Source organism: Rutilus rutilus (genome assembly GCF_951802725.1).
Source record: "Rutilus rutilus genome assembly, chromosome: 24".
Taxonomy (NCBI): domain Eukaryota; kingdom Metazoa; phylum Chordata; class Actinopteri; order Cypriniformes; family Leuciscidae; genus Rutilus; species Rutilus rutilus.
This window is the reverse complement of record NC_140228.1, coordinates 16,220,982-16,247,461: the sequence shown is the minus strand read 5'-3', so window position 1 is coordinate 16,247,461 and position 26,480 is coordinate 16,220,982. Positions and strand designations below refer to the sequence as shown.

The 26,480-nt window shown below is 39.4% G+C and overlaps 1 protein-coding gene and 1 long non-coding RNA gene across 4 annotated transcripts in view; one reads left to right on the top strand and one right to left on the bottom strand.

Moving 5' to 3' along the window:
* Nucleotides 1-26,480, top strand: part of neto1l (neuropilin (NRP) and tolloid (TLL)-like 1, like) — a 113,975-nt gene that overhangs the window by 9,919 nt on the left and 77,576 nt on the right. The window lies entirely within an intron of this gene.
* Nucleotides 16,707-18,561, bottom strand: LOC311284181. Its single transcript, XR_014626166.1, has 4 exons — nt 18,215-18,561; nt 17,773-18,058; nt 17,390-17,451; nt 16,707-16,954 (listed from the first exon to the last, which is right to left on the bottom strand). It is a non-coding gene; the product is annotated as an uncharacterized lncRNA (long non-coding RNA).

The window sequence follows — 26,480 nt, the reverse complement described above, 5'->3', positions numbered from 1 at the left end:
CCCGAAGGGTCCTCTCCGCCGTGGCCGCACGAAGGGTCCTCTCCGCCGTGGCCGCCCGAGGGGTCCTCACCGCCGTGGCCACCCGAGGGGTCGTCTCCGCCATGGCCACCCGAAGGGTCGTCTCCGCCATGGCCACCCGAAGGGTCGTCTCCGCCATGGCCACCCGAGGGGTCGTCTCCGCCATGGCCACCCGAAGGGTCGTCTCCGCCATGGCCACCCGAGGGGTCGTCTCCGCCATGGCCACCCGAAGGGTCCGCACTGCCATGGCCGCCCGAGGGGTCGTCTCCGCCATGGCCGCCCGAAGGGTCCGCACCGCCATGGCCACCCAAGGGGTCTTCTCCGCCATGGCCGCCTGAAAGGCTGTCTTCGCCCTGGTCACCTGAACTGCCAGCTCCGCCCTGGAGGCTCCCTGTCCTGCCAAGCCACGCCCTTGTCAGCCTCCAGGGCGCCCACCCTCCCACCCTCCCACCCTCCCACCCTATTTGTTGGTCTGTCTACGGCGCGAGGACGCGCCTACCGGGAGGGGGGAATTATGTCACAGTTCTGTTCTGTTTGAGTGTGTTTTTGTCACTGATCACATGTCTGTCTTTGTTCTATTTCCCGCCATTTCTTGATTTCCATGGTAACTGTCATTTAGTTCATTTGTCACACCTGTTTCCTCGTTAGTCTTGTCAGCTGTGTCTTGTTTCCCTGATCTGTTCTCCCCTGTATTTAAGCCCTGAGTGTTTCAGTCTTCACTTGTCGGTCAATGTTTAAATGTTAGGTTCCTGTTCTGAGCACACGCTCCCTGTTTTTTGTGTATCTGTTATATTTGAGAATTAAAACCTTGGAATACTTCATCTTCGAGTTCGCCTCCTACTTCATCCCACCCAGGAAGCCTGACATATATGGCCATATATTAAATTTTTGTATGGGTAATTCCAAATTGTCACTCTAAAATAAGGAAAAATGATTGGTTAGAAGGTGTGGGAATGCTGTAGACTGATGTAAATCTTGAACCTGGGCAACAAGCATCCAGTTGTAGGTTAAGATATTCGAACATCACATGGCTTTAATGCTTGAGGTTCCCAATTTGGTTATAAATTAATTAAAGGTGTTTTCACTCAAGGTTAGTTTCATCTGAAATTGCAGATGCATGGCATAATCCATTTCTGGATGATTTCCAAAGTAGTCATTTAAATAGTAGAATGATGTGCACACTGTGTGTAATTACTTCCTGATATCGTGTGAAAATAAAAATGGTTGTGTGCAGTCACTCACAGCATTCAGATGCAATTATTATGCAGACAGTGTATGAGTTCATTCCAGTTGTCAGATCTTGCTGTCTGTAGACAGACTGTGCATTGTGATGTCACTTCCTCTCATAACCCTACTATACACCTTACTGGATTAAGCAGTACATGCAGGACACTTTGTGGTTGTTGTCATTTGTCTCTTACCTTCCCTTTGTCCACCTGTCCTTCTCTCCGTCTCTTCTTCTCACTATCTAGAAAACTCACACGCTCGTTCTCCTGAGTCTCACTTCCTTGTCTCCTGGGCTTGACTGACCTTATTACCCCTCCTCTTTTCTAAGAGATAAAGCTGTGTTACCAGACAAGATCTGGCTGTGTTAAATAACAGGGAAAGCTGCTTCCCTCATGTGTCTTTCCCCAGGCCACTGGCTGTTTGAAGCCTTTGTCCCTGCTGTAAACAGACCCAGCAGTAATAAGAAAAGCAAGATTGACTAAAAAGCATTTCAGGGACCGCTTTTTTGATCCAGTGGCCATTTAATAACCTTGTTTGGGAAAGCCTCATGTGGCCTTTTCCTCTTTTCATTTTCAATAGCTTTGTCGAATACAGGGAAAGTGGAAGTTGAATGCAGGAGCTGAGAGCGGTCCCTTAGATCCAAATGTCGAAACACAGTCAGGACCAATTAGGAAATATAGCTCTGTGCCTTCATATATATATATATCTTCAAAATATCTTCTTTTGTTTGGGTGTGGGAGACTAGTCAACTAAATGATGCTGCTAGTCAACATTGGACCTACTTACTTGTCCTGCAATGCCTATAGATTCAGTTCATTTTAATAAATGTGTCTATATTGGTTAACATTGATTAAGTGATGCTTAAGTTTAATGTACAATGATCATAATGCAAGGCAAGTACATTGCATATATAAATACATTGTGCATATTTTTCTGACTGTTTGATTCATAGATCAAGTAGGCTATTTCAAATTAATGGCATCTTAAGATTTCTTTGGGGATTTCTTGGACTAGTCAACTAGTCAGTTACAAATTTCTTTTCAAAAATGTATGCAATTAGCAATGGTGTACATATTTGGAACAGCACGAAGATGAGTAAATGACAGAAGTTTTGGTTGACCTATCCCTTTAAATGGGTCATTTATATGGGTTTATGAACATAACAAGTTGGTTATAATACCTGGACAAAGCCTTTGGTTTGGAATGGAAGGGGTGCGACACCAGAAAGCTGTTTTTGTCTAGGGCTTTATTCAAATTGTATGTAAACAACATTGTTTACTAAACAACCCTTTTCCAAGAGATTGATGGGGATTTGGCCTTCTGCAGATATGCATTATCAGTGCATAAAATCCAGGATTTGACACAAATTATGATTGCAGATCCCGGTCATCATTATCGCCTCTGCACTAATAAGACCCGATTGCCCTGCTGCTGGTGCGGCTTGAATTTCACTGCACTGAGGCGTTGCATGAGCCCTGAAGTCATAAACAGCTCATTTTAACTTCCAAAGCACAACTGTTGACAGATATACGGCCAAATACAAGACCAGTAATTAACGGGTCTCACAAATGTCACAGCACATGCTATATAGCTATATAGCACAGATATAGCTGCTGGAATACATGCATGACATTTATTTCTTTTCTTTTCACAAAAGTTGGCATGTTGCAATATACATTTAGTAGTGTGTAGGCTATTCAACAGTGTATAGTGGTGGTGGTCAGCTACTTTTTCTGCAGGTTATATTGATACTGATAAACCAGTAGGTGGTGACAAGTGACTGTCTTTATAAAATAATCACGTAATCACTGATTCAAATGATTTGTTCAAACCACTGATTCTGTTACATCTGTCAGCTGCAGGTGCCATCATGTACCAACTGATGGCAGCCTAGTCCCTCACTGTTTCCATAGACTCTGTTATTCCCGGACTTCATTTCCCAGAACCCACTGCTCATTATTAGTTTATCTGTTTCATCTGTGTCTTGTTTCATTTGATCATCACCCTGTCTATTTAAATGCCTTTTGCCTTCATTCAGTATGAAGTCTCGTTTGTTTGATTGTTTGCTTTGGTTCACACTTTCTGTCAGCATTTTGAGCAGTTCCTGGTTTCTTTATATTTTCCTGAGTTTTGGATTTCTTGTTCGTCTGCCTCAGTGGATTTTATTTGTGTTCGGTTTTACATCATTACAGTCATTACATGTGCTTGACCCTCTGCCTGGTATGGACTATGACCTTGGATTATATTTGTTAAAGGCACACTATGCAGTTTCCGGTTTTCTCAAACAGCGACCTCTGGAGTCGCTGTGGAGTACTTGTATTTAACGTTATACTGTCATAAAAAACACTCACGCAGAGCCGTCTCTGCACTCTTCGGACCGCACTTTCTTCGTTTTCTTTGTCGACTCTGCCATGATTCACATCTGAAATGCGTGCTAGTGTCTTCCATAGAGGCTGCTTCATATGTTGTTGATGTATGTGACGTCGTGCCGTAAAGCAAGTCGTGATTCTCGCGAGATTTGTTGGGGCGCCACCTCTCAAACTTGCATTGCTGGTTTTACCAGCGGCGTGGGTCATTGATTCATTCACTCAGCCAAATGGTTCAAAACACAGATTCATTCAGAAAATATAAACAATACTGTTGTCTGTTGCTCTGAGATGCTGCAATGTGATCATTTGGAATTGTTTTCGTTGACAGAGCAAAAATAGACTGGTATCATGTGCCTAAAATAAAGTAAGTTACTCAATATTAACTTCTTGTTTATTGAACTGTGTATAAAAGGAATATCACACTCGCAGCCCCACGCTGTTGGTTTTATTTCATTTTGTTGACATACTACATTGAACTTTTAACAAGAATCAGATAAAAATACATTTTTCATGACCTTAGCATAGTGTCTTTCTGTCTGTATTTGAATCGCTCATATGGTTGCATTTGCTATGCTGTGCATGTTGTTGTGTACTCACTCAAATATGATTTGCATTCACTGCACTCATAACTGCATACTTCTTGGTAATAACAAATAATATTCAACTCTCTTTGCACACGTAGAGGATGTAGAAAAACCAGAAATTACTAATCCCAAGTCCAATAATTCTGATTAGGCAGTGATATAGTGGAGATATTAAATCTTCTAATTTGTGGACTCGAAATCGTATCGAATTTAAATCATTCTAACGACATCTGAGATTAGAAAAGGGAGCTGGATATATGACTCCTCTGTGCACAAGGACTATATTATTGAGGCGTGATGGATTCAAACCGAAAAATTGAAAATTGAACTCAGGGAATGAATTTGGGGACATTCAGGTGGCCACATTTCACCATCTACTTTATTTTATCAGGCCCGATAAAGTGTAGGGATGGAGAACTCCTCTGTGCAATCGACATTTCAGGCTCTGGAAGGTTGAATAGATTTACTGAAGTCCTTGACATAGCAAAATTCCATCTCGAGGCACAATAATCAGTCATTATTATTTCAGGAAGGTTCACATCCTCCCCTCTATTAAAGTTGAGTGTAAGTAATGGTAATTAGCCGAGAGACTTAACAAATGAAGGCAGAGTAACAAATTAATGTAGACTTTGCATTACTGGTAGTAGCTGGAGGAAGGTAAACAAAGTATCAGTTCTAATTTTGATTGCACAACTTTTATAGCATGCCTCTTTTGCTCGAGTCAAAGGACAATTTAATGTAAATTCTCAATAATGTCCCAGAATTGCAGAAAATGCACACGAGTCAAATGCTTTTCCCTCATTGCATGGGACATGTGAATCGTGCAATTTAAAATGGCAGCATTTATTACCCATTAGGATGTCTTGGAAGCTTGGGGTGGAAAATTGCATGCTTTGTGTTTTGCTTCAGATGTTACAACGAGGAGAAAACTGAAAGAGGCACACGTAATGCTGCTCCCTTCATAAAATGGATTCTGTTCTGGGTGGTTGAGTATAAGGAGTAAAAAACATGGGTTTCCGCTGTGAAAGAACCTAAAGTCAGCACAGCATAAATTTCATTTGAGGAGTGCAAACACAGTGAAGAATCTGAATGAGAAAATCTTGTATATGAAATCATGTATCTTTGAAAACATCACCCTGAACAATAGAAAGCACTTTGGCTGCTTTAATGATCTTGGCCTGCTCATGTGTGCATTTTAATATCTATACATTTATTATAAAGTACTTGGATACTGCTTTTATATGATGAGTATGTTTTTAAGTTCAGAATTAAAATCAATTTGAATATTTTGGGTGGTCATGTAGTCTAAAATATCAGGGTGTTCTAATATCAGTATCACTAATATCACTAGAACAATTGTTCTAATATCATAATGAAGAAAAAAAATGTAAAATAAAGTTATTGAAGTGCATTTAGCATGATATTTTATTTCATAGCAAAAAATATTTTAACAAAAATGTTTTACTGCTTCTTAATATATAAAAAAAAAATCGATTTGTGTAAAGGTAATTAAGCCTCAATAAATATTGCATAAATATCACATAGATTTAACTTTTTATGGCAAGGTGAGGTTAGTTCAGGTCAAAAAAAACCTGTGGCAAGACTCCCCAAAAATGGAAATATAATAATTAATAATACTTAATAATTCATGAAATGTTTTAAAATTACTTTTGTAACTTAAAAAAATATAAAGTTATGTCACGAAACTCTAGTTGGCGCAGGCTGATAGGTCCTTAACTCAATCGTCTTTCAATCACATAATTCTCTATAGGGCACAGCCGATTGGTTCCTGCTGTATCAGTAGCCAATGAGCTCACTGTTTAACCTTTAAATACTTGGTCAGCACTTTCAGAAACCATCCACCTTCCCCAACTCCACCTGATCTGCAATGGGTAATTAATGCACACTATATTGTCTTACTTTCTCACAGCAGTGTGTTGTGTACGTATTGGCTGTAGCAAGCCCCGTACAACAGCAGTGTAGCAGATCTATTCTGCTTAGACCAAACATATCAACATTGTCATATCTATTACCATGCCAAACACTGTGACACTGAGGGCCCTATTTTAACAATCTAAGCGCATGGTCTAAAGCGCACGGCGCAAGTTCACTTAGGGTGTGTCTGAATCCACTTTTGCTAGTTTAACGACGGGAAAAATGGTCGGCGCGCCCAGCGCATGGTTTAAAAGGGTTGTCCCTATTCGCTTAATATAATGGGTGTGTTTTGGGCGTAATGGGTGTGTTTTGAGTGTGTTTTGGGCGTAACAACAATAACAATAACAATGAACCAATCAGAGTCTCATCTCCCATTCCCTTTAAAAGCCAGCTTGCACCATGGCGGATTGCTATTTACATGGCGGAATTTGCAAGCAGAAAGACACTTCTCCAGAGAGGAAACGGATCTGCTCGTGCACGAGGTTAAAGCGTGCAAGCAGACCATCTACGGGACAAGCCCGGATTTCACCATATCTTTATGTATACAATATTAATCTTTTACATTGTAATCCTTTTATTTTTAATATGTGGCATATTTGTGTGCTGCTGCCCGTCCCTGTGTGTGTAATAAGCAGAGTGTACGCGCTTTGTGCACCCACCTATAGGCGCATATTACTAATGCACCCTTTAAATAAAAAATAAATAAAAAATAATGCGCCATTGACTTTAGACCAGGTTTCAGTTGGTCAATGGTGCAGTCTATTTTAGTTGCCTCAAAATAGCAACGCTCCAACAATGCGCCTGAACAGTCAGAACAGCACGTCAGAACAGATGGGCGCAAATGCATTTGCTATTAAAACAACGCATAACTGCATCAGGCTGAAACTAGCAAAAATCCTTTACTTCGTCAAGTAAATTCATGAGCCAATAAAATGAGTCTCTCTCTCTCTCTCTCTCTCTCTCTCTCTCTCTCTCTCTCTAGCTCCTCCTGTCACTCACTCTCTCTCACCATCTGACTGCAAGCACAGTTAGTCCACATATTGATTTTGGGGGTAATTGGCTTTGGTAGAGAAAGAGAGATAGAGAGAGAGAGAGTGAGAGAGAGAGAGAGAGAGAGAGAGAGAGAGAGAGAGAGAGAGAGAGTGAGAGAGAAAAAAAACAGGTCAGGAAAGGGAGATAAAAATGTTGGCGGCTAAATAACGTTGTACTATTGGTTTCTTTGAGTTTTGGTTGGTGGCTGCGATAAACACAGTAGATCTCCCTTAAGTGAAAGGTAGAGTTCGATAAGCCTGTGCACATTCTGTGCTTGCAAACGAGGCCAGTGCTTCTGGAGCGACCTCTGTACTGCAGCTAGTGTGTAATGTAACACAGTCCATTGAGCTCTACTACAGAGCACAAACACATTATTTCCACATTAGCCTATATTATGTTATGTTTAAAAATCCACATTGCACATAAAACCTGACAAAATTACTGTTATTCATGATACAATTTATGAAGACAAGCATTTTCTAAATTGCAAAAAAAAAGTACTGCTCTTTAAAACCAATTCAATGCTTCATTAACCAGTCTAGAATGCACCTGGCTCCCCGTTACTGAAACGATGCAAACAGCCAAATTAGTCTGGAGGAGACAAACAACAAGAGCAGGAGCCCTGCGTTCTTTTCCACCTTGTCCGTGTGCGCTTGTGCCAAACAGCTCAGTCTGATAGCATTACTTTAGCAAATTAGATCTGCTCCAGGCATCTCCACATTCGACTGTGTGGCATATTTGGATATTTCATGACAAGACAGGATGAGGATTTTGAATAGCCCCAAGATAAACAAGAAAAAAACTGTTTTCTTTCCTATGTTGACATATTTCATACAGGAAGTTGAGATGGGGCATTTTAAAGGCTTATTCCTTTGATAGTCAACATGAAATAAAAATTGACAGTTCTTATTTTTTTTATGGAATATTGCTGTTTTGTTATAAATGATTTATCTGTGTATACTGTATATATTGTGCCCTCTTAATTTTTTATCAAATAACTTCCCCACCCTGTTGCAATGACATCTCTTCCCTGATGATGTGTTTACTGGCGTGAAGACGGGACAACCTGTCACTCACATGAGATCACAGTAATAGCAAACCACAACCATCCCACCATCCAATCAATTCCCAGTGGACAAAACTAAGACCCGTCCTACATTTTCTTTCTCATTCGAAAAGCCGGTTTACTCAAATATACATCACAAAAGGGGAAAAAGACCATCGCAACTTCCATTTCATGCAGACTTAATAATAAATAAATAATACAAAAATAAAATGTGATATTAGCAGCATTTGATTGGACTAAGATTTTACAAGTACACAGGATGACATCATTAATCATGTTGGTCTGTTTTCTCAGAAGAGGAAGATTGAAATAAATATATAGTTTTCTCAACTTTTAGGAGTACAGTAGTATATATCTATATTATATATAGATATAATAATAAAGTTAAAAAAAAAAAAAAGTTAAAAAAGTGACTGATCAAACACTCAATTATTTGTTAAATTGAATTAATAATCTCACAGACAAATAAGCAAGATAAAACTGGTTTTACAACCCAAAGGAATTTAGAGAGAGTTCACTTTCACCTCAGTCCTATTGAAATGTAAATGTTAATGAAAATGTAACCTTATTGGTATCATGCTTCATATCAAAATGATCCTCGTTTAACTCCCTTCCCATAGGTGTATATCACCTCCACATTATATGATTGTTATGTTAACTCTGTCCCCGCCAACATTTTTGATCATTTTCACAAAAGTTTAATGGCCAAAAATCACGTTTTTGTCAAAGATTACTTCTGGATGGGATTCAGATCAATGATTAAAACATAGATGGGGTAGACTGAGTCCATCAACACCCCCAAAGCTTGCACAGTCCTGGGTTGACATTTCCCTCAGTAACATTTGGCAGTTTTGATTTATATGCTGTTTAATGATGAAGATTGTGTTAATTTACATGCATATGCTTACATGATATCGCTTGTTTCTGCTTCTTCTTCACATGTGTTTCGATTAGGAGATTCAGTACTCTTTCAGAAGATGCCTAAAAGCGCGCTTGTAACAGTGAAAACACGGGAAGCTGGACATTTCCGTCAATGGCAGGGAAGCGTTGTCTCACAAATGACGTAAATTTTCATCAATGGCGGGGAAAGAGTTCAATAGAGTATAAAGGGACACAAAATTGCCAGTCTACTCAGCTTCCAAACAAAGGAACTTTTCCCACATGAAATGACACCCTTTCCATTGGTCAAGCCAAACTCGAGAGGTGTGAACTCTGTGTATGTAAAAAGGGCATTATCAGTGACCCCCTCTTTTCTTGTTGCTGTTCATGCGGAAAAGACTGGAGACATCCAGTCCGACCGTGAAGCGGCGGGACCACACTTTGCCCCAGAGCGCAGCTGACACAGCTGAAGGGCCTCAAAGTTACAACCAGCCATGTTTTAACTTTCCACCCAGTAGAGAGGACTCTCCCAACCACAACCGAGTCAAACCAATGCTGCCTTTATGTGCTATCGGAATTATTGTATTTACCACTGGAAAGCTCTGTGATCATTTCGACAAGCAAGGTCCAGAGCTGGGCGTGCTATAAACTTTAAACATAGTGGAGGGGTGAATGATTGCTGCTGTGATGTGATATATCTAACTGCAGAATCACATGCCACAGCAGTCTAAGGAAAACGTACTTGACGATCAAGTAACCCGCCCCAACCACTAACCCTACCCTTAACTATAACTATAAGCGCAACCTTAACGAATGCGGACCCCACCCAACCACTAAACCTACCCTTAATAATGCTAAAAGCTTCCCCCAACACCGATGTGAGACTGCTGGCCTGGCGCTGTTCTCCTCTGGCGCTGTTCTCTTCAATCTGCTGATTCTGCAGTTCTGCAGTTGGTTATAATTGGCTGTGGCTGGTATTCTTTATTAGTTTATTTTTTCCAGAACAGCTACATCGCCTTGTCTTATTGTTAAAAAAGTGCATATTTACATTTGAAGCATATTGGATGTTTTATATATAGGCTTGTGAAAATATCCTGTATTTGACCCAAATTCTAGAATCATCAGCAAGCTGGCTATCTAGATGGCACAGGGAAAGTGGTTGTCAATGAATGGGATGCTAAATATCATTTTGGTTTTAATTAAGATTTTCCCAATAAATAGACAAGAATAAACCTGGTGTCCTCCACGATTCCTGTTCTTTCCGATAACAAAGCACTGCGACAAGCTCGTAATCACGGCTTTATAAGTGGGAAGTTATGAAATTTCCAATAGCAGGTGAAGGCAGCATATTATCACTGAGGTTCGTAATACTTCACTCAATCCGGAAGAATCTGACCGCAACTTCACCACCATTGAACTATTGAACCATCAAGACTTTTTATCTGAGACTGCATGTGGATGCTCGTTCAATACATTTTCTGACAGTTGATAGACTGAGAGTTCGCTGGATGAACAGGTTCATTGATTGTAATATAAATTCCGTTAGCTTTATTTACTGATCCAAATATTTTTAAATAATTATAACAAGTTATACTTATAGTTATAATTATAGTATAACATTAACAAGTTATACTAATTAATTATACATATTTCCCTTTTGAACTAATTTGCTGCACAAACACACACACACACAAACACACATAAACGTTCTGACAGAATGTTACTGCTACTTAGCAAGGATTTAGCCAAATCCAAAGCTGCAGAAATTATGAGTACATATTTCTTTCCTTTCTTTGTTCTGCTGTTTGCTCCATTTACTGTCTCTCCTTCTCTTTTTCTGTCTTTTTTTATGGTGTTGTACTTTCAGGCCCAGCAGCTGTAAAGCCCATGCTCAATTTAACCACATACAACATTCATCTCTTTACCCGTCCATTCATAATGGCTTGCCTACAGTGTGCTTTATTATTATTCCCTTGCTAATCCTTACACCCATTTAACCGTAAAGAGGAACTTATACTGCGTGGCCGTGAGTACAGGAGGTTAATGGGATATCCCAGAACATGCTGTAGGAACGCTCTAGCATGTTACAAGGTGAAGGATTTAGGTGAGATTTACAGTGTTGCCTCTGGCCCTGTACGTGGTTCAATCAAAATCTCTAAAATTGCTGTATATAATTCTTATTCTGCCATCATGGCTTTGTCAGTGGCATGGTGAAAGCAAGTTCATTCAGCTTTCAATTGACCATTCGCAAAGACCCGCCCCCTTTAGTTACTGTTGCTATGTCCGACAAGCCACGCCACACCATGTTCCCATGCAGTGAAAAATACATTGTGAGCAAAGAGGACACTGACAACGCGCTGAAAGACTGGACAGAGCAGGTTACTTTTGATATGAAACAGTCTCAACTTTCAAATTTGGCCATTTATTAAAGAAATTGAAACAATAAATACCGTTTTATTGGCTCTGATGTCTCATGATAGGTCTCTGTAGCGCCTCAGTTAAGCTGCTCGTGAACCGATCATCTCTTCCTTCTAGTTAATTTATAGCATCAAATAAACATGAATGAACATCAGACGGAATGTTGTTTCAACCACGGAAAGACATCAGTACACATCGTTTTTCAAGTTCAAATCCACTAACTTTAATCTACTATCTCTCCTGACTGCTTTGTCGGACAAAAATGGCGGGTTCAGCGGATGGCGGATTATGATTGGTCAGATCGCTTGTCAATCAAACTCCCTGCAAAGGGTGAATTGGTTGGTAATTGGTTTATTTTTTTTATTTTTTATTTTATTTTTTATTGATTACAAAATGGCCAAGTGATAGGCAAAATAATTTATTGATTTTGGTGCAAGTTAAAAACAAACAAAAAAGTTATTTAATTATATTCGTCTGCATTCGTCAGTAAGTCTTGTAATTAATATAAGTAAAAAAAAGTAGCATACACTCCCCTTCAAATTTTTTTTTTTTTTTTTTTATACTTTTATTCAGCAAGGATGCATTAAGTTGATCAAAAGTAGCAGTAAAGACATTTATAATGATACAACAGATTTCTACTTCAAATAAATGTTGTTATTTTTAAATTTCTATTAATCATAAACTCCTGGAAAAATATCACAGTTTCCACAAAAATATTTAGCAGCAAAACTGTTTGAGATTATGTTTCTTGGGCAATAAATCAGCATATTAGAATGCTTTCTGAAGGATCATGTGACTCGAGTAATGGCTGCTAAAAAAAAATCAGCTTAACCGTCACATGAATAAATTACATTTTAAAATATATATAAACATATACAAGTTATTTAAAATTGTAATAATATTTAAAAAATACTATTTTTTTATCAAATAAATGCAGCTTTTGTGAGCATAAGAGATTTCTTTCAAGTCTCTTAAATTGCATTTTTAATGTTTTTTATGTATTAAAAGTTAGGACAAAAATCAGTGTTATTGGTCCACCTACTGTATACACTAATATATGTTAGATATCTCCATCGTGCTTCAAGATCAAATTATCAGATTTTTGTTTAAGGCAGTTTATCGCTTTCTGTCAGATTTTTATAGCGCAGTGTCACAGGGTTGAAAATGCCATTCGCTTTTTTTTATCAAAGCTCTCTCTTTTCAGCATTCATGAGGCCAAGTTCCCCATGAATGTCTGGACTCGTCCGCATCTCATTCATAGGCATGATGGCACTCGGCCCGGTGAGGTCAGGGCCCCACTAAATATTATCCCACGCAACCTGCTCTCCCCTTCAGCTATGAGGAACAGTCAGCTTTTAGCATTTTATCGGGCTCTAAGGCTTCCAGCTAAAGGTTGACATCTTTTGATACTCTATGTGCTACGCAAGGTGCGCCAACAAGTATTGAATCCACTGCAGCACTTTTTACTGCTGCTTACTTTATTAATTGATCTTACAGCACCTTTTGTTCTTGGAGGGGTTTCAGAGTGTGACATTTTCGCCATTTTGCGTGGAAGTTTGTGTGTTTGATTAAGGCTAGCAGCATTTGTTTACGCAAGCACAAATTGTTAGTTATGCGGCCATTTACCGATTTCTCCTTGGCCGCTGACGGTTAAGCGTGCGAGTCCAGAAAGTCAATTATACGAAGCTTTCCCAGTGGGAATATTAACTTCCTAGAGCGGAAACATCGTGGCTGCAGATCATGTGAGCTCATCGTCTCTGGCACACAAACACTAAACAAGCCACTGAACAATATGGCTCCACTGACTTTTTATTTTCTGTTTGCCAAGCTCAATTAATCACACCAGTCGCATGGAAATCCTCCTCTCCTCTCTTATTATATCCAGTCTCTGAAAATGCAGAGCTGTTCAGAGAGAAAAATGGGGAGATAGGGGTGTGGGGGGGGGGGGGGGGGTGTGGGGGGGGGGGGGAGAAAGTACCGTGGCTCTGTAGAGGAGAGAAGTGTCTGATAACAGTTCCGTGCTAGTGTGCTTCCCTAAGGCCCTGTTCCCTCTGAATATTCATGGGGCTTGGCAAGAGAGCCTGCACCATTTGTAAAAGGACAACTATCTGTTTTCAACTCTGACTGTAAAATGGGCCAGTGTGTCTTTACTGTGATGACAGCTGAATTTTCCAACACAGGCTCATTGAAAAAAATGTACATCTATACTTTACATTTTTTTGCAAAACTCAAATCACTGCAGTTTCCAGCTGTAAAACAGCAACAATTTTCATTCATTTTCACATAAAAGTATGATTACAGGGGCAGATTAAAAGACACTAATAATAAACACATTAATAAACACTAATATTAATAAACCAAATTAATGAACATTTACCATGTTATGACATTTTTACCATAGTGCATAATTTCAAAACGTATATTTGTATGTTTACATCACATAACCAGCTCCATATATGTGGCTTTCTGACGTAGTAAACTTGCTCGGTAGCTCACTGCACTTGTGATTTGGAGCGCTTGGGTACACACGTGCTGTGACACACCAGTCACGATAAAAGAGCTGAAAGACTTGTAGAAGCTAGCTAAAATGGCATGGTTGCTTCAGAAATTTTGTTTTTATTTGCTTTTTGTTAATACTATCGGGGTATGTTTAGGGGTTTAGTGTAGGTGGTACGTTATTTTCAAACACGATTAAAGGGTTACTTCAGGATTTAGCATTAAGCTTTGTATTAGTAGAAAACCTGTAGTATTTTCGAATCACCATGCTTTCCACCCTCATATCCCCCTGAGACAAGAGATTTATGTATTTTTTGTCTGGAAAAAATCCTCAGATGACGCAAAAATCGTCATTTTGCGTCATCGGAGGATTTTCTGGACAGAGGCTAAAGACTACAGGCAGTAGATGGCGTTGTTCCGCATGTTTTCAGCCCGCCCATACAGGGTGGGATCTCACTCAGTCAGAATGTACACAGTGTCAGCCGTCTTTCTTTGGAAGCTAGCTAGCAGGCTCTTGTTCTGTGGAGAAAGCTGAATAGTAGGAGAAAGCTGAGTAAGTAACCATCCTCCTTTTCCCGGACTTGTCCGGCGGGCGAGATCGTTCAAAATGTCCGGGATTCAGCTTTTGCTTTCTGCGGTCGCCATTCATTGTTTACATGCACACCTTTCAATCTAACTGAATTCATTCTGATTGGTGAATTTGAATGTAGTGTTTACATGAACGCTAAACAAGTGATCGGTTGATGTGCGTTTTACCATTGCTAAGAAAAATTCCCGCTCCTCCGTGAGAGATGCGAGACCCGGCGCGTCTCAGTAATCACGCCACCGGCCTCGCGCTGTTCTCCCGCGGCCGTCAGCCTCGTCCTGCTCGCCACAGTAAACATGATGAATGGCGACTGTAGAACGCAAAAGCCGAATCCCGGACATTTTGGACGATCTCTAAATCCCTCGCAAACTCATCAGGGGCCTGTACCATGAAGCCGGTTTAGGTGGCTAGCCAGCTATGTTTCAGTTTAGTTTCAGCCAACCCTGGGTTTTAGGTACTATGAAAGTAGCTTGGCTTTAATCGGTGTTCGTTGCCATGGTATCTTACGCTGCACGGCTAACCTGCTCCGGGGCAGGTTATGTTCTGGATTCGAGATCTCAGACTGAAGTTTGACCAATCAGCTGAGAGCAAAGAAACATATAGGTGACGTAACTTATTCCAAGTGTCTGTTGCAATGACTTCACCTTTTCTTCCAAATCCGGTGGACATCTCAGCGCAAATTGTTTGACGAGCACTTCGTAGAGAAAGAGTTTTTAGCCAGACAAAATCCCCTTGCCTTTCCTGATAGTTATTTGTATGAAAGATACAGATTTTCCGCGGAGGGAATGTCTTATCTTTGCGAACTTCTTGAGCCGCACATAAAGAATTTAACACGTCGAATTCATGCACTTACTGTAGGCTACCGCAAAAATATTGCGTTGCGTTTTTTTTTTTTTTTTTTTTGCAAGTAGTACTTGCACGGTGGGTGACGCACAGAAGCTATAGGGGAAAACACGGTTTGTCGAACCATTCGTAAGGTGGTCCTCGCTCTGCAGGAGTACATGAAAAGTTTCATTAATAGTGTTCCCCGGACATTTATCGACCATGTCCATAAAAGAGGGCTTTTATAAAATTGCCAGTAGCTAAGATATATTGATAGGGTGACATCACATGAACACTTTTTTTTAAGCAAATTTCACAAATGTACTATACAATATAATACATGTTAAGAATTATTTTGAATCTTTTTTTTATTATTCTTCTGTTAATCTTATGATAGGATTCCCTAGAGTCATTGCAACATGTATGCAGTCTATTGCTCCAATCTCCACTGCTCTAGGGGAACATGAGGCAGATTATGTTAATAGGAAGTCCTATCACAGCCTTAATGTTCAGGTAGAGATGATGTGAATATGTGAGATGATTATTTTCTGTGAGATGAATCTTTAAATTAATAGTAACATTAACAGATATAACAATGATTTACTAGGCTAAACATTTCATCTGCAGACGACTTGTGGTCATGAACATATATGATCAAGTTTGGATGCCAAATGGCCTGGCTCCAGTGCTTGACTCACAAATTTTACATGAGTCTGTGTTGTGTCAGCGCTTTGAGGAAAGCGAGTTAAATTTGGTACAATACAAAACACTGTTAATTTGAACTGAGCTAGAAAAACCTACACAATAACCCCCTATCATGACCCTCAGACAGGGCCACAGCACCGCTTCAGCGTGGCCCTCAGTAAAACCAGAGTGAAGATAGAGATGACCTTTGGCATCCTAAATGCACGTTTCAACTGTGTTCAGCCCTTAAGAGTCACCAGAGCGGGCATCAGAGATAGTGGCTGCATGTGCCATTCTGCACAATATAGTCACCAGTAGAAAGGAGCGAGAAACAACACAAAACCAGCTTCTCCCCGATGAAACTGACCCGATCACACTTGACCACCCAGCTGGTGCAGATGTAGATGCAATCACCATACAATATTACACTTAATAAAAGCACATTGAAACTGCAGATATGTCTCAAACTGTTTTATTGGTTTTGTGGGATGGGAGGGAGAAAGAGAGCAAGAGAAAGTTGCATTAATAAATATTCATACTAAAGTGTTACTTGGTTAAATAAGTTAAACATACATACATATATATATATATATATATATATATATATATATATATATATATATATATACTGAGATCAGTTTTATCCAGCTGTTTGATTTTGTTTGGAGCCTCCTCAGCTCACAGTCAGCTCCTTTAGTGTGCAGTCTAGTTCAAGTCTCCTTTAGTGTGCAGTCTAGTTCAAGTCTCCTTTAGTGTGCAGTCTAGTTCAAGTCTCCTTTAGTGTGCAGTCTAGTTCAAGTCTCCTTTTGTACAGGGCCCTGACTGAGTCTGTTTCCACCTGAAACATAATTCCACCACAAACATGATCATTATAGTAATAGCCATCTGTATATTATTATATTCAGTACATATCTAGCTGTAAACTCTGTTCACAGTAATAGTTATCTGTATATTATATTCATAGGACAATCTATCTGTAAATTTTTGTTTATAATAGTATTCAACTCTATATTTATTCAGTACATATCCATGTTCTGCACTTATGGAACCACTGTATATCCTGCACTTGCTGCTATTGCACTTCTGGTTAGACCTAAACTGCATTTCGTTGCCTTGTACCTGTACTTGTGTAATGACAATAAAGTTGAATCTAATCTAATCTAATCTAATCATTACAAGTTTTCTGGAGGCTCATCAAAATCACAAAAAGTTCCTTGACTTCCTACAAACACAGGACTGACTGTAATTTATGTCAAGGGTTTTAAATCCTTACACATTTCTTCTGAAGGCCATTGAGGTAGAGGCCTCAGTTTCTGGGGCAGGTTGTGAAAAAACCTACAATAAAAGAGATTTGTAAGGGCCAGTCCCTTTTTTATGCCACACATTCAAATGTTTGCCATAATAAAAAGCCCAGTGCATTCACATCAGCAACTGTCTGAGAACAAGTGTCTTCATTTCCTCCACCCTATTAAATATAAATAGGCCAATGTAAAGCATAAAGCAGGTTATGTTTGGTGTTCTGTCTTCTGCATACTGACCTCTGTGTGGGAGACTGTGTGTGTGTGCTGGCTTCAACAGGGACACTGTATTTCCCTCTGCAGAACATACAGTCAGCCATATTTAAAACTTAAAAGTAGTAATGTATTACACATGTACCCAGTGTTACTTGCTTAGAGGAGCCAGCACCAGGGTCAGATTGTACAGCACCTGTAATCCCATCCATAATCGGCCGTCCCTTATTGCCTACTCAGAGCCAACTCCTCCGCCAGTGTATTCTGGTTTTCTGAATTGAATTCTTTATTTCTGTTTTCTGCAAACAAGTGTTTGTGATAAAATGTTCACAAAAGTAATAAAAGGTTGTGGTAAATACTCACCACTTTGAATTATATTTTAATATTTTGTCTTTATCTGCTGCCAAGAACATTTGGAGTTGGGGTTGCATCTAAAAATCAATGAATATTATTTTTTCTTAGTAGGCTACCGGTACATGCACATTTTTATATATTATAAAAATAGGCTATAGGCTATATTACACATATAGGCTACACATACATACATAATTTTACATAAACATAGAACGTATATTTGTTTAACTTACACATTAACAATCAGCAATCTTTCTCCAACAGTCTTCTCTTGCTTTGGCAGCAGAGACCGTATTGTTTCGAGCTTGAAATACATATTTAAATTCATTTTAATTATGAATGATTATCTCTTGCTCCTCCGCGGAAAAATCGCGACCCGCGATTGGTTGTTCAGTGTCGACGTCACTCTCTTATGTGCACGCGCGCGTGGAGTAATCATAGCTTGAGGATCAAAGCCTGAGTTGACAGAGAAAGTTGATGAGCTGCATCATGGTACCAATAAAGCCTGATTGCATCGGTTTGGTTTTGTCAACTCAAAACTTATCCTGTAACCCCGAGTTTGTTCAGCTACCTTCATGGTACAGGCCCCAGGTAGGCTAGCTTTGTTGTTTTCATCTGCGCACTCTTACCGGTAGGCGTGGCCTCCTAAGGCAGCGAAGCAAGTGCATTCTGGGAGTTGTTGTCTTTCATCCACATAAGCCAAAAATACATTTTCTGGCTTTTCTCAGTCTAGAAAGCTCCAAATTCAAAAATTTCTTCACATTTCTTCTACTTAAATGACCTATTTTAAATACACATTCATCTTCCCAGAGGTGAAGTATCCCTTTAAGCATTAACCTTTTAGTGCCTCTCACCGGACATTTCAATTCAGAACTGCTGTGATATGAACTAACGTAATAAATTGTTGCCAGATTCAGGATAATCTGTTTTAGATAAAACTGAACGCTTTTAGTGCCGCTCACTGCATTTTTGCTTCTAAATTTTGGTTTGAAAGTGTCACGAAATGTGCAGGATGATACGTAATATAATTTTGCAGAAATGTATGCACAGATACTTTTTTACAATGAGCCTAGGTTGCAGGTTGCAAAAGTCATTACTCCAGTCTTCCGTGTCACATGATCCTTCAGTATGTATTTTTGTAACATTGTAAATGATAGCATGTTTGATTCTCATTCAGCTTTAAATCATTATAATTAGACACAATTAATAATAAGCAGATTAGACGACTTTTACCAAAACTGGAGGTCAATAAATAATAGTAAATGTAATAGTTTAACTTTATAAATGTGATGGAAGTAAATGTTTCACTGAGAAAAGAAAAGAAATGCAACCCATTGCTTTATTTTATCCAGAATTGATTGGTTACTAAAAATGGCCATGGAATGTCAGAATGGAGCCAGACTGGCTACTTTTACATGCAACCTAACAATCCATTAGTAATTGGATTGACGGCTCAATCGGACTGAAAAGCCTTTATGTGAACACCTTAATCGAACCGATTGAGCTCGATCTGAATGAAATTTGGATTGAAAGGGGTGGTTTATTCCTTTTCTAATCCGAACGAGAGGACATGTAAACACTTGATCGGATTGAAAACTGAAGATGGAAAGGACTGCGCATGTAGCCTGGGTTTTGCCATGCTGCCTTGCGCGCAGCGCAATTTTATTCACGCTTCTAGGCAGCCTGGATTCCATGGACCAGATTTTCGCCTCAGCGAGGGGACCAATCACAGAACGGGGAGGGAGCAGCAAGACGATGACGACGTCTATGCGACACACCGAAGCAGTTTGTTTATATCTATGGATCCAACATGGCAGCAGACGCGAAGTTACCTTTCGATGCAGCCTTAGATAGTGTTCTAAGAAGTTTAGTCGCTGAACGCCATCGTTTACACATAAATCTCTGACCCATCGTCTTCTTCCTCGTCAAATTTCTGTCGCTCTACATATGTCATCTGGTATAATTGAAACGATTGGCTATGAGCTACGTACAGGCGAATTTGATAGACATTCATAGCGCCCAATAAACGGCTCTGGGCATTCGTAAACCACGCCTCAAATACGAGAAAATGAACATGTGGTTCCCAGACCACGTCTCAATGAGACGAGGTCTGACGGTTAGCCAGGCTACTGCGCATGTGCAATGACGTAGAAATGGCATAATTACGTATGATGGATATGAGGACCCGAAATAGATGAAAAGTCTGCTCTTTAAAACAAAGAAAAGAAGCAATGTAGGAGAATAGTATGCACAAACAGCGGGAAACTCTGCACATGTCAAAAAATCTATTCTGATTAGAAGTTTGTGACATAAACGCGCACATCAACCCGATCACTTTATTTAGCATTCATGTATTCAGATTCATCAATTGGAATGAATTCATTCCGATTTAAACAAAAGGTGTGCATGTGAACATAGCCGATGAGTTTGCTAAAACAATGTCAAAGTAAATGAATTTGTTAAAACTATGTCAAAGTAGCTATTTGGCTAACAGCCCACACAAGTGACATCAGCCGAAAAGAAAAGGAAGAGCTTTTGAAACGCAAACAATAATTTTCTTTGGATGCACTGATGAATCATTCACAACAAGACTAGGAACGTGCATTAAGAAAGTAAAAAGGATGACATTTCATGCTGTATATATATATTTTGAAAACAGATGCTTTAGTTTCTTGTAGGTATCACACTGATGGTAGTTTGTATGCTTTAGAAAACAAGTTAACACATTGGGGGCTTTCTTCAGATTCTTATTTTACAAGACATGTAAGGCTGTTTCAAAATTCAGTCAACGTCAATCTGGTTGTGGACTTGCTCTAGGGAGCAGGATTGAATTGTTCACATGAACAGTTTGACTGGGGGTGCAGCCAGAAACACAGAGCAAGCTCCTACCCTGTCATCTGAGAAAGAGAGAGAGGACTGTGCAGTGGATTTAAGTTCAGGCTTGGTAAACCCGCGGCTAGCCCTTAGATACATAGCCTCTAGCGTACCGCTGAACTGAGGAATAGCAACATAGACCTGCTGTTCCAACTGAACCTCCCAGCATGCATCAAACGACTGCTGGTTCGATATGTATTATTATGAGGCACGTTTTTCGGAGTTTGCATGAGCATGTGGGCTCTTTATGCCATTGTATTTTTTGTGGCATTTGGAGAAGCTGATTTGTGCGTCATGAATCATATATTGATATGCAATGCAGGATGGCTAATTTACAGTTTTTCTGAATTGCTAAAACACATTTCTTGAAACCATCACTCACTTTCTCAACACCTTAAACACAAAACCACATTTTCAAACCACATTCAGAGAACTCTGATCTCTCAGATCATACACACAGCGAGTCAATATTTAGACACTACAGATCATTCATTAGACACTACATAAAAAAATGGAGAACACAGAACCCAAAGCATGCAGTTACAGAAAAAAGTATATTGTAACAAAGTAAACTAATTTTGCAATTATGCAAAAAAGTATAGTAATGACAACTTACATTACAGTTTTTGCCTATTGCTTACACACTTTTTACAGATTTTGGCTCATTATGTCAAAACTCTACACACAAGCCAATCAGACAGCACTTGGAGTTAACAACTCACATCTATGCCAAAATGAAACACTGCAATCAAAACTTAACACTCCTTTCTAAAAATGAAATTCTTGCAACACAAGCACCATTTGAATTACTCTTTCATATCACCAGCAACACACTGATGGGCTTTATATAAAACACTGCAGTCTTTGTGTTTCTATTTTTATTGCTTATGGATCCCGCCTTCTGTTCGGATCTGGCCACAACACCTCGTCAGCATCACAGGTGATGTCCTCGCGGGCTAGGCATTGGGGAAAATATCGCTTTGTGTGCCGAATCCACCCTTGGATTGATCCCACCTCAATGTCTCCGCATGCCTCTTCCATTGCTTGCAGAAGAGTCATGCGGGCATGTGGTTGCCGATCATATACTTTCTACCGCCACGCTGAAAAGAATTCCTCGATTGCATTTAGAAAGGGGCTGTAAGGGGGCAGGTATAAAAGTGTGAAATGGTTATGGTTGTTGAACCAATCTCGGACCAGAGCAGCCCGGTGGAAACTAACATTATACCAGATGGCAACAAACCTGGGATGCTCTGGCCTGTCCTTCACAACTGCAAATGCCATGTGATCTGTCCTGTATTGTAGGGACCTGGAGTGGCATGGTGATGCAGGACTCTTTGGACACTAATTGCAGCACACAAGGTGATATTTCCCCCACATTGCCCTGGGACATTTACAACAGCCCTTTGTCCAACTACGTTATGGCCCTGATGCCTGGTTTTGGCCAGATTGAAGCCTGCCTCATCCACGTAGATGAACTCATGTGGCAGTTCGGCGGCATCAAAATCCAGAGCTGTCTGTAACAGAAAATATTGAACAGTGTTCCTGAAAACTTACAGTAACTACAATGTCTATATTTTCACACGTTTTCACACAGGTGGCAGCATAAACCCTCATTCCCATATTACAATATATAGTAAAGAAAAGTGACACATACCTGCACATAATCATAGAGCAGATCCTTGACCCTGACACTGTTCCTCTCAAACGGCACCCTGTACAGCTGCTTCATTCTGAAGTTATGTTTCTGTAGGATGCGACTTAGTGTAGAAATGCTGACCCTGTTGATATTGTTGAATACATTTCTATTTGCAATTATGCGTTGTAGCAACTCACGAAGTCGGATTGCATTATTTTCTCGCACCATTTCAATGATGCCAAGCTCTTGTTGTTGAGTGAAGAGCCATTCCCTGCCACCTTGAGGAGGTCCTCCAACCATTCTGTAGAAAATGCCACCACAAGATGTCATTGGTTAGGTTCTTTTTCACATACTGTACTTTCAAACTGTACACAGTACTTCACAGCACTACCCATTTTTGTATAGTACAGTTAGAACAATAATACTGTAAGTAATATGATACAGAATAGGGAATCGATTTTAACGGCCTTCTCTCGGAGCGCGTCCAGCTCGTCACGATACGCCCGCAGCGAACGCGCGTCACACAGCAACTGCAGGCTCTGACAAACACACATAACAGTAAATTATACTTCTGCATAATGTGTCTCTTTTTACTACAAAAATGTGAATTCTGCCGGTATTCAGACTCATGCAAACAGATACAGATTCGGGCTACGGTCTACAATCGCCTACGTAGGCGAAATTTGTTTGACATTTCTAATCGTAAACACAACCATGTTGAAGCCTACAGTAATGTTTTTCATTGATGTTATGGCAGTCCACTCTGCTTATTTTTTTTCGAGAATGTTGCACTCCTGTTTGTCATTGTGCACGAAACTTCACGCCAATAAATCATCCGAAATATTGCTGACTTGTGCGCGTCTCAAGCACCCTCTTTATGTTCGTTCTAATGCCTGTTAGTTGTCCGTGGATTTGCCTGTATTTGGCATTTTAAATGGAAACGTCTTTAGATTTTACAATCGATTCAATGAACAATGTCTCAAAAATCGAACAGGATTTTTTCACAAAAGTGACAGCCCTAGTCAGAATGTCCTTATTATCGGTGCTACTGTGTAGCGACTGAGGTTAGGGTGGACTCTTTGCCCAGCCTCCCTCATGGACAGGCCATGATTTATCACATGGTCCACCAGAGTAGCCCTGATGTCATCTGATACACGTCTCCGCACTGGTCCTCGTCTTTGTCCTCGTCCTCTTCCACGACCGACTCCTCTCTTTCTTTGTCCTCCTCTTACTCTGACTCTCATTGCCTCCACGCTTGCAAAGTTCTCAAAATGGCTTACCTGAGGCCTAATTTTAGTGCTAAGGCTCAGATCGATTGGTGCTCTGTTTTCTGTGCAAGTGTTTTCAGGTGTGTATGTGCCTACAATTGCCAGATGAGTTTTGCATTTTGAACAGAGTGTTTTCCCAATGATAACAAGTGATTTTGTTTTTGAACAAAGTGTCTAATGTAAGAAAACGTGTGTAGTGTTTCGCAATAAGTGTGTTACAGAATTGCAAACAAAGTGCAAAGTTTACAATGTGTTTAATCTATGGTTACACTGTGTTTAAGGTATGCTACAAGAATAGGTATTGAGGCTTTGGTCTAAGCATTCGGTTTTAGTGTGTAAGCAATGGGCAAAAACTGTAGTATGGTGAATAAATGTTATACTGTATACTCTGTAAGTACAGTATTGTACCGAATATTGTGTAGTATTGAATGTCTGTATACTTGCACTTGCATACTATGAAAATACAGTGACCCAACTGCAAAAGCCAAAAAAGGTTACGGTAAAAAACTTGAAATGAAAAGTATGTTAAAGTACATTTAGAAGAGTTGTGCAACTGCAGAATCAAGGTCAGTGAGAGAGATTGATTCTGCTTCTGCATCATGTCTTCATGTTGGGTCCGGCCGGAGGACTTTGTCCACATCACAGGCAATGTCATCTCTGCAGGTGAAGGGAAAAACCCTAAAGCCAGATCTAGCCTTGTTAAGATTCTCCACACCTGCTCTTCCTCGTCCTCGTCCTCTTCCTCCTTGTTCACCACCTCTTCCACATGCTCTTCCTCCTCTCCCTCATATATTGCTTCCATCCATTGTTGGTATCAACGTTCAGTGCAACATTTTGAGTCAATTTTGGGATTCTGAACTGACTTGTGTGATGTACACTTGGTTTGACCATAATCAGAAATAAGTGTGAACAATTTTGAGTCGGTGTGTATAAACGATGACAACTGTGTAGTTGTGTTTAACTTTTGCCTGCCTGTGTTTAGCATTTTGAAACTTAATTGTATCACAGTGCGAAATGTGTTTTAGTGAGTGAAAATGTGTTTAGAGTTTTGAAAAAAGAGGGCATTAGATTCGCAAACGATGTTTTAACTACCTGAACTTGTTTAATGTTTTACAGAAAGAGTGATTTATTCGACCAATTGGTTTTGGCTATTGAGAATTTGGTTCAGAGAATGGGGTGTAGTGTTTTAGCCTTTCAGAAAAACTGTAATGGTAATGAAGTCTTCTCGGTTTTGTGCAGGTAAAAGATCCTTTACTACCAGCATAGATTTTCCAGCTGACATCATTACGGCGTATAAGCGATGTCGTTTGCTCTCTCGGCGGATGTTGATTGCTTTGTGCATCAATCTTTCTTGAGCCCACGCCCCTTTTGATTGATTACACACTGGAGGGGAGAATGTGATTGGATCGAGCTCTTCAACCCACAATGAGTAATTCTATAATGTGATCTCATTAGTATTCATAGGCATATATGTGAAGTGTGGCTTTAGCACACGTACACCGATGTCAACAAATGGACGCCTTCTAAAACATATCCTTAGCTTGTATAGTAAACAAGCTTGTATTAGTTTGTATTGTATAGTAAACTATACTAGATATTTTTGTATTATTTATTTACAATTGTAGTATTTATTAATATTTTGAATTAGCTTCTATTTTTATACTTTCAGTTTTCAATTTTGTTATGTGCTTTTTTAATATTTCTATTCAGCTTTAATTTTAGTTTTTGTCATTTTAGTACTTAAACTTATTTAATTTCAGTTACTGCAAGTAATGGAGATTTATTCAGATTTCAGATTTATTTAAATAATAATAATAAAAAACATTTCTAATAGTTCTATTTAGTAATTCCAAGATTGCTTAGACTTGAGATGTTTATAAATTCTTTGAGGTTCATAGAGTATTCAATTAATGATTCTTTTAGTATATTTAATGGAAAATTATTTAGAAAACATGGAAATTCCATTGTCAAATGATTAGATTGGTTCAAAAATAAATACATAATAAGTATTCTTACAAAAGATTACGTCTTACATGACGTCACCGTTTTCACAAATTTGCATTTTCACTTTCACTTTGAAACACGTTTTCAAAAGCTTGCGTTTTCAGGCCCCGTACTCCCACATGCGCCAAAGTAGCCAGAGCAACTTTTCTCTATTTACGGATATGATGAGACACGCACGGAGGGTCGTAAGTACACAATTTCACACGAAAAGCATCCCGCTCAGTCTAAAATATAAACACTTATAACGGGCTTAACATAGTAATTCGGGGTAAGAAAAAAAAGTTACGTAGTGCACCTTTAACTACTGTATATATTAAACAATAATGGTAACAAAATAAAAATGTGGAGACATGTATCATTTATTAGTATTTATAAAATACTACTGATAAAATGCATGTATATTTTTAGGTAAACATCATCATATATGAACAACCACGTTAGTAACTGCACTGATTTAAGTTTCAGATTCAGATTCTTGATTCTCCAAAAAAGAACTGACTCAGAATCATTCTATGAGGAATCAGATTCCACTAGTGGCATTTATGGTTTTCATTCACTCCACATGCTTTTGATTCAATAAAAAGAACTGAAGTTTTGGCCAATCTCTAAAGTTGTTCATGCGTAAAAGTGTTTCCATGTTTTATGCTGTCAATAGGCGAATATTATGCATTTCAGTGTCTATCCAAACATGCAAAAAATGATTTCAAGTATAAATAT